Raw genomic sequence first — 12,226 nt, 5'->3', positions numbered from 1 at the left:
TGTGGGAGGAGAAATAGAAGAAAAACAACTGCTTCAACACATGGGCTGATGGAGATATTATTGGGGATGTAGACACTAAATGATAACTTTAGTCCAACTATCAATAATATGGAATTAGGTCTTGATCAATGATACGTGCAAAACCCAGTGGAATTGTGCGTCGGCTAAGGGGGAGTTAGGGAGGCTTGGGGGACAGATGAAATATGTAACTATGGGAAAATATTCAAAATAAAAATTTTTTTAAATTAAAAAAAAGCTCAGCTAACACTGATCAGGAGAACAGTAAGTGTGGAAGGCTTGAGGAGGAAAGAGAATGTTTGGAATAGCTTCTGTGGAGAATGAGAGAGGGAACTAATTAGGGAGGGGGGAAAAAGAACTGCTGGTTATAGCCCAGCTGATGGCAGATAATGTGAATTGTAATTGAAGTGAAGCCAAATTGCATTCTTCTGGAGGAGACCTGGATTCTTAACCTGTGAAAGAATCTGGATTTTGGAATAGCAAACTAGACCTGGTTTATTTGGGTTTTCCTGAATCATTCATCCTTTGGGCCTCCCCAGTGCTGGGAAATCCTTTCTTGAAAGATACAGATAGGAACAGCTAGGTGACACAGTGGATAGAGAGCCGAGCCTGGAGTTGGAAGGATTTGGTTTCAAATCTGACCTCAGACACTCCCTAGCTATGTGATCTTGGGCAAGTCATTTAACCTTGATTGCCTAGCCCTGGCCCTTCTGTCTTAGAGTTATTTCTAAAACAAAAAGTGAGGGTTATAAGAAGTAAGAGACAGTCAGACAGATAGATGGTGGATCTTGAGAGCTAAAATGAAGGCATCACAAGACTAAAGTGTAGAGCTTGGATCAGGTATTGGCAACATCTGCCTAACCTTTCCATGGAGACATTCTATCTCAAAAGGGATGGAACAAATTTCCCCATGTCATCAGGGTCTGAGAGGATCCTTCTGTGCTTTAAAAGCCTTTCCATCCAGAGTTGACTCACAAGGTCCATTCTCACAGGCCTCTGCTGAGAGGATAGGCTATTTTAGGGAGGGAAAGAAGGAGAAGGGGGAGTGTTAAAGGATACCATAATTTTGATTGTTCAGATAACACAGTGGCCTCTTTGCCTTTCAGATGGATAACATTTACAAAAACATCCCAAATTATGTTGGTGTGAAGATCACAAAACTTATGTAAGTATCTGTAACCATCTGAGGTGCAGAGCCTGAAGGGTGGGAAGTTCCATGGTATGAGTGCCTTATTAGTCTATAGTTTTCTTCCCTCCTCACCTCAGCATCCTTTAAGGATGAATTAATCAGTCAACAAGGCCATACTTTGCTTGTTGAAGATATGAGGAAAAAAGCAAAAATTGTTCCTGCCTAGAAGTAGTTAACATTCTTATAAGGAAAACAACATGTTAAAGCAACTGCTAAATATAAGAGTAGGAGTGAGGTAACTTTAGAAAAGAAATCACTAGCAGCTGGAGATGGGTGGGAGGCAAGGGAGATCAGGGGACCCCTTCCTGCAGAAGATAGTGTTTGAGTTTTGAAGGAAGCTAGGGCAGAGGTGAAATCAGAGAGCACCAGAGACAATAGAGCAAAGACCCATTGATAGGAGATAGAATATTGTATTTGAGGAATAGCAAAGAGGTCAGTATAGGTGGACTATATAGTACATGGTAAGGAATAGCATGTAAAACAACTGGACCAATTGTAAAGATCTTTAAGTGCCCAAAAGGAGTTTATTATTTGATTTTTGGGAGTAAATAGGGAGTGACTGGAATTTATTGAGTAGGGAGATGACATGGTCAGAATTCAACTTGAAGCAAATTATTTTGATAGTTTTAATATTTAGATATATTTTGGTAGTTTCCAATCCAAATGGATTGGGAAAGAGGTAAGGCACAGAGAACAACTAGAAGCCAATTAGAAATCTAGGCTAGAGATGACGAAGGTCTGAGCTGGTGGAAAGTGGCCATGTAAGTGGACAGAAGAGAGGGTAGCAGAGACAGAAAACAAAACAAGATTTGGCAATTGGGGTGAGTGAGAAGAAGGAGTGGAGGATGACATCTGGATTGCTATGTCTAAAGAAAGGGTGGCTTCATATGAGTCTGAATTCTGGATAACACTTGAGTAGCTGGTGTTCCTCCTTGTATCTGATCTCCATTAGGGAAAGTTCCCTACAGGGAGACCTGGCTGGTTCCCACCCCCAGGCATTGAGGAGATGATGACTTTGTCTCTTCTTTTCTCAGAGAGGGCAGTATAGTGGTGGAACATGAGGTGATCTTGTCGACCAATTTTACTCCAAATTTTAAAACTGAATTGGAGGCTGTCACACAGAAGGTTCAGGAAACAATTAAAAAAGTAACCACAGAGCAAGTAAACAACGGCAGCACAGACTGTGGTGGTAAGTGCCCCACATCACCCCCACTTACCCAATTTTGTTTCTTATTGCTCCCTTCTATATATGATGCACCAATTGCTTCTATTCCTGCCTCTGTGCCCCTTGGGTTAGTCTTTATGTCTGAAAGGTCTTCCATTTCCCTTTGTATTTAGTGAATTTTTACCCCTCTTTTAAAAGCCAACTCAAAGGCCTCTTCCTCCAGAAAACCCTGACATTGGATTCTCCATCCCTTACCAACCTTATCCTCTTCTCAGGCCTCAAAGATTTAAGACTTTTTGAATAATGAACAATTACAAGTATTTGCTATTTCTCTATGTGTTTTTATTTCCCTACCACTATAAATTCTAGGAGGCTACCATCTTCTCTATCACTTCAGCCCAGGGTTCTTCACATTTTCTTTTGGATCCAGACCAGTGATTTCATCAGTGGAGGGAACTCCCAGTATAGAAACCCCTTCTCCTGATGCAAATTCTTATCACCTTTGTGAAGTAGTCTTAGAGAGGCACTTGGGTTGTGCTTCCCCATGGTTTTATGTCTATTGTTTCATTTAATCTTTTGCATGCAGAAAACAATCAATAATGTCTATTAAATGGTATTGAATCAGGGCAGGTAGGTGGCTTAGTGGATAGAGCACCAGACCTAGAGTAGGGAGGACCTGGGTTCAAATCTGACCAAAGAGACACTAGCTGGGCAAATCATTTAACCCCGCCTCCCTAGCCCTTGCCACTCTTTTGTTTTAGAACTGATAGTAAGACAGAAGGAAAGAGTTTAAACTATAAATAAATAATTTGAATTTAATCTCCTGAGATGGAAAGGAGGTGATCCTGCAGGAAGCCCTTTGTACTTTCCTTTGGCCCCCGGCTCTTTCAGACAGAGTGGGAGAAGACAGAACTGATAGCAGATAAAGTCTCAACTGGATAGTCCTTAAATTCTAAGTAGAGCTCCTGACTTTGAGGAACCGGAATCATTAATATGGGAAGGAAAGAACATTTTTTAAGTACCTACTAAGTGCCAGGCATTGTGCTAAGCACTTTGCATCTCATTTGGTCTTCACAATAACCCTAGAAGGTGGGTGCTATCATTATTCCCATTTTACAGATGAGGAAATTGAGGCAGAAAGTAAGGGACTTGCTCATAGTCAGATAGCTAGGAAGTCTGAGTCTAGAGCTGAACCCAGATCTTCCTAATTTCAGGTCCAAGACTGTAAGCTAAGCTGCTTCGAAGAAGAAGAGATATTAGGTATAGATTCAAAGACAATGTTGTTTAGTCATTTTTCAGTCATGTCTTACTCCCTGAGACTCCTTTTAGGGTTTTCTTGGCAAAAACACTAGAATGGTTTGTCATTTCCTTCTCCAGTTCATTTTACTGATGAGGAAAGAAACTGAGGCAAAGAGGGGTAAGTGACTTGCCCAGGGTCACATATCTAGTGAAAGTCTGAGGCCAGACTTGAATTCAGAAAGACCTTCCTGGCCCCACCCTGGCACTCTATCTGCTGTGCCATCCTGCTGTAGAGATAGTATAGCCTGACTTGAATCAGGACCTAAGCATTTTCTAAGACACTAGTAGCCAGTGTCCAGATAGAGGTGAACTCGTGGGAAAGGGCTGGTGGAGCCAACAAAGTAGGAGAAAAAGGTTCTAAGCATAATTGATGGAGTTAAATTTACATAATTTTTAAAAATGGAGTTAAATTTACATAATTTTTAAAAAAAAGCCCAGGAAGGAGAGAATTTCAGAGGGCTGAGGCTCTGGGTTCTAAAGAACAAGAGTAGGAAGCCCATATTCCCCACTCTAAGAGAGGGCCCTGAGACAAGGAAAGATTTATTCTCAATTTTACTTTCATAGGATTCTGTTTCAATCCCAGTGTGACAAAAGTGAATGAGCCAGTATTTCTGTATGATCCTGAAGGTATGTAAGCCTAAAAAGAAGAGGCGGGCAGGGGTTAGTTAGGGTGGGATATGGAGCCCACCCTGGGGGAAGCATTCCTCTTTATTACTATTTATTCCCTTGACCTTCTTTAACCCTTAGCTCAATGCCAAGACAAAGCTGGAGAGGAATTTAAGGACTTCTTCTTCATTACCTACCAGAATATGGAACCACAATGCATTAGCAAATGCATGCCTAACTTCAACACCTCAATAGACTGCCACCAGGGAAAGTGTCTGCTGGAGCCTCGGACTGGGCCTAGATGCTTGTAAGTCCCTCCTAACAGCCTCCCAACTTCTAGCCCTGTCTGGACCCTCCTTGGCCTAGATTCCTGAACTGGCTTTCCCTCTATCCTTTTAAGGGATATCTAGGTAGGCTAAAATCTGAGGGCCTCAATGCTTACTGGTGAAAGTGCTTCTGCCTGCAGTGTGAATGGAATTAGTTCACCCTCATTCTTTAGACTTTAGCCACCAGGAATAATGTCACCCCACCCAATTTAGAATTAAGTGGGATGGGGAAGGTCTGTGACCCACACAAGATAATAAGTAACAAATCAAAAACAGAGGACTTGTGTTCAAATATGACTTCAGACCATCCCTAGCTGTGTGACCCTGGGCAAGTCCCTTAAATCTGTCTGCCTAGTCTTTGCCTTTCTGTCTTAGAGTTGTTACTAAGACAGGTGGTAAGGGTTTAAAAAACAAACCAACCAACTATTTGTGCAGACATTTTCCCCCCAGAAAGCCAAGTTATTAAACATTTCCCAGCATACCCCAGTGGAACTCAGCAGGAAAACAGAAGAAGGCTCAGAGAATGAAGTCTTGGTGAATGGAGACTAATAATAATAAAGCATTTATGTAGTGCTTTAGGGTTTGTGAAGTGTTTCATATCTATTATCTCATTTGAGCCTCACAACACCCCTGGTAACATCTTTCTTGAAAAAAGGCCCCAGATAGGAGGCAAATCACTGGAAGCACTAGCATGTGTAGTTGAGGGAGGTTTCTGGGAGAGAGGAGCATTGAGAAAATCTGAAGTGGGGAAGAGCAGGATCTGATATAGAAAGTTGGGGATGGTGTCCTTTATGTGGTGGTGGTGGATTGGAAATAAGTAGGGAAAACAAAAAAGTGTTTTTTGTCTGTGTAGTATGCTAGAGTATCCAAAGAGGAGTTCTAGGTTGGGGGAGCCATTAGTGGTGGATTTTTAATATGTGATAAAGACTATAGGCACCCCACAGGTAGACTAATCCTCTACCCTAACCCTTTCATACAAGGCTGCTGAGGAACAGCCTCTTGGGAGCTGGAGAGAGGCAGGAAAGTTCACCTGAGGAAGCAGCTATTATGTGTGAGAACAAAGGCACTCCTTTCTCTCCCACTCCGAGGTAGTCTATAGACTATAGATTAAATCAGAAGGATGTAGAGCCTCTAGGCTAGTGTTCTAAAACTGGCCTTTATGCTGTGATTACTGAGCTAATTTTGTTCATAGGAGGGAGGGCAAGAAGTCACATGAGACCTCTTTGAGGCAAAGCAATGCAGCCTAGCATTGTTGAGTCATTCCTAAGTGTTTTTCCTTATCATGGGTGTCTCTGTGGGAGCAGAAATATACCCTTGCAGTTGGAATCAGATTATATGAATTCAGCTATTGGTTCTTCTATGATCTTTTTGAGCAACTCTGCAAAGTCATTTAATTTGTCTAAGCCTCAGTATTCTTGTCTGTAAAATAAAGTGAATGGACTGTATGACCTTGCCTCCAGGGTGACTTCTAGTTCTAGATTTTATGATCAATAAGTCCTGTGCATTGAGTTATACTGTAAATCATTTGAGGTGTTGGATACAGAAAATACCAAGGGAATTGGGCCCTGAGGATACTGTGTCATGCCAATTGCATTATCTTCAGAACCCTTCCTGTATCAGAAGTAGTCAGACTCTAAAACAAGACTCCCAGATAGTCCTAGGCCCATTTTCTTTAAAGCTAAACTCCATCCCTACTCTAGCTCATTGTCTCACCCATCTTTCCTGGAGCTCCCTGACTAGTCCCTTATCTTCTCTATCCTAGCTTGTAGAACCAACACATCTTTACCTTCTTCTAAACCCTTTCTCCATTAGATGAAAGGGTCAGTTCTGGAGACTGAGTAGAGTTAGAAGAAAGTGTCCATGATCTTAATTTAAATCTTTTTTTTTCTACCTTTACTATCATCCAACAGCTGTTTCAACACAGACACACATTGGTATAGAGGAGAAACCTGTACCCAGAGCACCAGTAAGAACCTGGTCTACGGGTTGGTGGGAGCCTTGGGGGTAGTGGTGTTGGTCACCATTGTTACCCTCTCTGTCTTCATGCACCGTTCCAAGAAGAAGACCCAAAGGTGAGCCATCTCTATTTCTACTATATCTATGTCCCAGACTCACCTTTGGCTTTGTAATTCTTTATATCCTCAGGGTGGCCATTGAGGTTAAAGAGGAAAGATGCTCTGAAGAAAGTCATAGCTATATTGGATGTTCCTCAGGCCATTTCCCCAATGGACCATTTCTCTGAATGCTATGGGCATTGTGTTGAGCCCTTAGCTCTGATGAGGATGGGAGTCATTATGGTATTTTTGTCAATAGGCAAAAGGCCAAGCTGGATCAAGCGTATAAATGGCATGAAGAGGACGGAGGACCAGCCCCTGGGAGCTTCCAGAATATAGGCTTTGACATCTATGATGGTATCAGCAGCTCTCCTTGGGTTCATAGTGAGCGAAGGGAGGCACTTGTGAGGAATGTCAGAGGATTCTGAGGTCTCAGGGCATGAGGGAGGGAGAAGTTCCCAATTCTAAAACTCTAGGCCCTACACAGTTTCTGAGATTGTATGACCATCAAAAGGGTGGGAGAGCAAAGCAAGATGGGGGAGAGAAATGTAAGAGAAAAATCTATCTTCCCAACCATGCTACCTTTCTCCCTACTTCTCCTCCCTCTAGAACAAGAGAATTCCCTTCAAATGGATTCCATCTATAGTAATTTCCAGCCCTCCTTGGGTCACATTGATCCTGAAAAGAAGGTAAGCAGGAATATTTCTCTAGCCCCAAATTCCCTGACCCAGACTTTTCAGGTCAAGTAGGACTGTCCCTAGGCTATGGAAAATTGGGGCAGCAACTCTAGGCCCTGATCACTAAGGGACCCCCATGCTTCTGGCATTTGACAATTACTCAGAAAAGGTGATTGTTGGAGAGAAGGTGGCTTTCAGGGACCCCAAGATCTGACATACATCATTGTCTCATGATACCCTCATGTCACCAAGATTAAGAGGAAGGACTGCCCTCTCCCCATCCCCACCCCAATGTACAAATTTATTCAGATTGCATCTTGGCCTATCTTTATGTATCTGTCCTTTCAATGTTGCTTTTGTTATTAGTGTTATGAGATTTAACCTGGAGGAAAAAATGGAGGGGGAGGGAGGTGATGGTGGAGAACACAGGAAAGAAAGCACATAATATGCTTTCCATTCTCCTAAGATAGGCCTCTGGGTCAAGGTTAAATAGAAAAAGAAATTCTGATATTCTGACAAAGAAATTCTGATATTCAGCTAGGTGGATGGGCAAAAATGCCTAGTTATTTTAAGACAGATCTGATTAGTTCAGATCTTACCACTACATAAATTTCTGCCCCAGAGTCTATGAGAAGGATCACCCCTAATTTCTAGCATGTCTATTGCCCTCACTTCTCTCTACCTTCAACATCTTCCATTAGCTTTGCATCCCACATAGATATCTTCTCTTTCTAGATCCAGATCCAAAGGCCACAGGTTGTAATGACCTCAGTCTGAGCAATAACTTGTCAGCACAGGGAGGAAAACTGAAGCTGAAGAACACCTGTAGGTGCAACCCTGCATGGAGAGAAGAATGGCATTAGCTGTAGCTGCCAAGGAAACCAGAAGTGCCAAATCCTCAGTTAATGAGAGGAGAAACAGAGGCCTAGGCTTTGCTGATGTGACATTTTGTATGTAAATTGCTTTGTAAATCATAAGTGCTATAGAAATTTGATCTGTTATTATTATTATCATTATTATTATTATTTATTATTATGGTGCTCTCGTTATTGGCCTCCAATGATGACAGGAGCTTCAGGTGGCATACACAGAGAAAAGAGGGGAGAAGAAGAGAGTAGGGAAGAAGGAAGAAAGAGGAGAAAGCTCTGAAGTAAAGACATCATTATGGTCATGGCTGACTTCTGACACTGAGAGGTTGATTCTCACAGGGTGAAATTTTTCTACCTCCCCAGTCTTAGCAAAACAGACAATTCTCATATACTAACACACATGAATCAGACATGCACTTAAATCTTTCTCTACATATGCACAGGCATATGCATCTATACACACAGGACCTGGGGGTTAATGCTATAAGATAGTCCTGGTATATAGGAAGGACTTGACTACAAAAGGGTCCCCATTTCTGTTGGTTTGACCCAAGGCCTCTTGGAAACATCATGGAGTATATTAGACAGCTGGCTAAATGTCTGCTTGAGCTCTTATATTTCAGGCAGGGAAAGTTGGAAGTAAAGTTGATATAGAATCAATCTGGTCAGCAATGAAAGAATCTCGTATCTCTTCTAGAACTCAGGACCATCTGGGTTCTGATTCATGCCCAAAGGACATTCATCCTTAATATGTACAGTGCATTCTGTTTTTTAAAAAGGGCTTCCACACACTTTAACAATAATTTTGTCCTCACAAAAGCCTTATGAAGTGTCCTCATTTGGTAGATAAGAACAATAAGAAGAAAGTAAGGTAGTTTGCCTAAGACCACATAGAATGTCAGGGCCAAAATTCAAACCTCACCCTCCTGACTCCTTAATGCCTCCTAAAAAGCTGGGGAAAAGATGACCTTACCTTAGGATTAGAGCAACCTCCTTCCTTCTACTAAGCCACAGTCAAAGCAGTCCCAGAGCTAGATAACTGGTCTCCCCTCTATAGGACATTGTAGCCCTATTACTTCTGTGATCAATATGTCCATCATCACCTCCCATATTCCAGTAAATCAGACCCAGCTGTGGTTCTCTTCCCCTTCTATCTTCTCTCAGGTGACAGTGTATCCACTAGGTTCCCCTCCCTCTCCACCTCTGCATTATAGGATTTGGGGACTAGAGTACAACCCCATTCGTTGAACTTTTCCATTCAAAATATTCTGGCCACCAAGAATTCCCTAGGAACTACAGCACATGAATCCCCTGACTCCCCTCACAAACATACTTACAGACTCCAGACCACTGGAGAATAGAATCTTTGAGAGAGACCCAAGGCTGCCCTGGAGTTTCTATGTTATTTTTGTTATTGTTATCCCATTCTTATCATTTCTAATGGAATTCGTGTCAAAGGGATGTATTGAATCATCAAAACAATAATTAGTGTTTATGGTCACAAAGTTCTTTCACAACTGTTAATATAGATTGAGTTATGTAATACCCTTGTGAGGACATATTTCAGTTTATCTAGAGAAATAAAATCTAAAGTTATAGTCCATCAGAGGCAAGGACAGGACTCAAACTAGTTGTCTTCTAACTTCAGGGCTAATGTTTTTCTCCTCGGCTCTTATATAGTACTACTTCCCTTACAATGGAGATGTCAGTCATGTTTTAGCACACACCACGCAGACAGATAGGTCCATTTTCCAAGTTTCTCCCTCACAGAACACTCCCACTGAAACCTTAACTTCAAAACCAAACCAAACCAAAACTTTACTCTGCTGCTCCCCAGTGGTCTCCTTGGAACCATTACACACACAAAGTTAGAACATTCCATCTGCCCAGCTCAGATGGCCCAGGTCTCTTGGACAGCTCCCTATACAGTTCCTCAGGGGCCCCTACTAGGTCTCCAGCTCCAAAGATCCCTTTTGGCTTCATTCCCATGCATTATTTAATTTGCCTCCCAAACCTTCAGCTTCTAGAATCGGGCCAAGTCCCAGGTGATGTCTACTTAAATACTTTCCTCTATTCCAAAGGCTAAACTGGGAAGCTAGGAATATATGATATTGGGCCAGTTCTAAGGGAGTTACTGAGAAAACCCAGCAGGATTCATTACTATTTATTAACACAACTCTCTCTTCAACCATATTAACCTCTCAATACTGTCTTCTTCTTCCTTTTTTCCATTCACCTACCCCTACCCCTACCTCATCCCCTGCTGTCATGACTAGGATTCTGAGTCCTTAGGGCTTGACATGATGTTAGTCTCTAGGTAAAGCAGTGAGTCCCAGAGTTTCCAGCTTTATTTATACTCACTCTATGTAATCACATTTATAACAAGTAACAAGGCTTTTTATCACCAGTCACTTTATGTCCTGGGGAAGATCCACAGATCAAGGTTGCTTGCAAATAGTCTCAGCTCTTATCTCAATCAGTGCTTCTTTCCTCTTTGTGCGGATGCAAGAAGTAATAGCCCTGAAACATCTACTGAACATGGAAGGGTTGGAAGGTAATAAACATAAATGTCTGCTATGTGCCAGGTACTATGCTAAGCACTTTACAAATATTACCTCATTTGATCCTCACAACTACCTTATGAGGTAGGTATGTGGAAAAATATAGGCTCCCAAATAATTCTCTCCTTTTCCCTTCTGGAAAAACAATAGCCCCAAGACCAAGTACTAACACAAATCCTGATAATGCATTAAGACTTCAGAACCTTCCTGTTTTACACCAGTCCTGCCTCTCTTCAACCTTAGAGGACCTGATGAACTCAGTAATTCACCAAATGGGACAAACACTATCATTTTCTCTTATTTTTTCAAGACTTGAAGAACACAGTTATAGGTCAACTATTTCAACCTCATTGTATAGATGAGGAAAATAAAACTCAGAATGGCTAGTAAATGCCCAAGGTGATATAGGTGCTAAAGTCCAAAGGCCCAGTCTGTTGACATCACTTTCTTGTTCTCTAAGCATGAAACAACTTTGTTGGCCAGATCCATTTCCATATAGGGATGGGAAGGAGAACATGTCCACAGACACTAAGTACCAATGTATTCTTACTGCATATCTTTTTGCTGTATTTGGGCAAAGTAACTCCCTCCCCCTTTGCTAATTGTTCAATAACTTGTGACTCATTGAACTTATTTTGTCCTAACAATTAATCTGAACTAAGAGAATGCTGGTATTGGACCTCTCTAACAGAAAAATGATAGGTTGGGAAGAAGGGATGAGAAGGACTAGATATGGACTAGTTCTGTATAGAGAAAGGTAGCCCTGGCAGCTGTAATGTCCTCTATAAATTATGAAGATCTTAATAGAAGACTTCCATGCAAAGTAAACTCAGCAATTCTGTTTTCTATGGTTTGTTCTTTTCCTATTAGTCCAAGTCTTTTTTGAAAAACCCTATCTGTAAATTCAAGAATAAATTTCTGCCCATATCAGGGTCAAAAGATCTGGAGTTAACAATGTTCTGTTGTCCTAAATCATGCCAGGACAAAGTGGCATCTCCTTCCTCTAATAGCTCTAAAATATGCACAACCTCATGGAGGGTGTCCTGGGGTTTACCTTCTTCTGCTATTAACCCTTTTAATAATGAGGGGGAAAGGGGGCAGCTGGGTAGCTCAGTGGACAGAGAACCAAGCCTAGAGATGGAAGGTCCTAGGTTCAAATCTGGCCTCAGACACTTCCCAGCTGTGTGACCCTGGATAAGTCACTTGACCCCCATTGCCTAGTCCTTACCACTCTTGTGCCTAGGAGCCAATACACAGTATTGACTCCAAGATGGAAGGTAAGGGTTTAAAAAATAATAATAATAATGAGGGGAAAGGATGACTTTCTTTATGATGCCATTTTTGTCCCAGGTCATAAGTTCCTGACCCCTCGGGGAGGTTTGTCTGCCTTTGTAGGATCTTTCCCCTAGCCAAGATTTTGCTCTATAATCCAACTTGTATGGTTGTGCACACTGCTACAGTT

The sequence above is a fragment of the Gracilinanus agilis genome, chromosome 4, assembly GCF_016433145.1.
Source record: "Gracilinanus agilis isolate LMUSP501 chromosome 4, AgileGrace, whole genome shotgun sequence".
Lineage (NCBI taxonomy): Eukaryota > Metazoa > Chordata > Mammalia > Didelphimorphia > Didelphidae > Gracilinanus > Gracilinanus agilis.
This window is presented reverse-complemented; position numbering follows the sequence as displayed.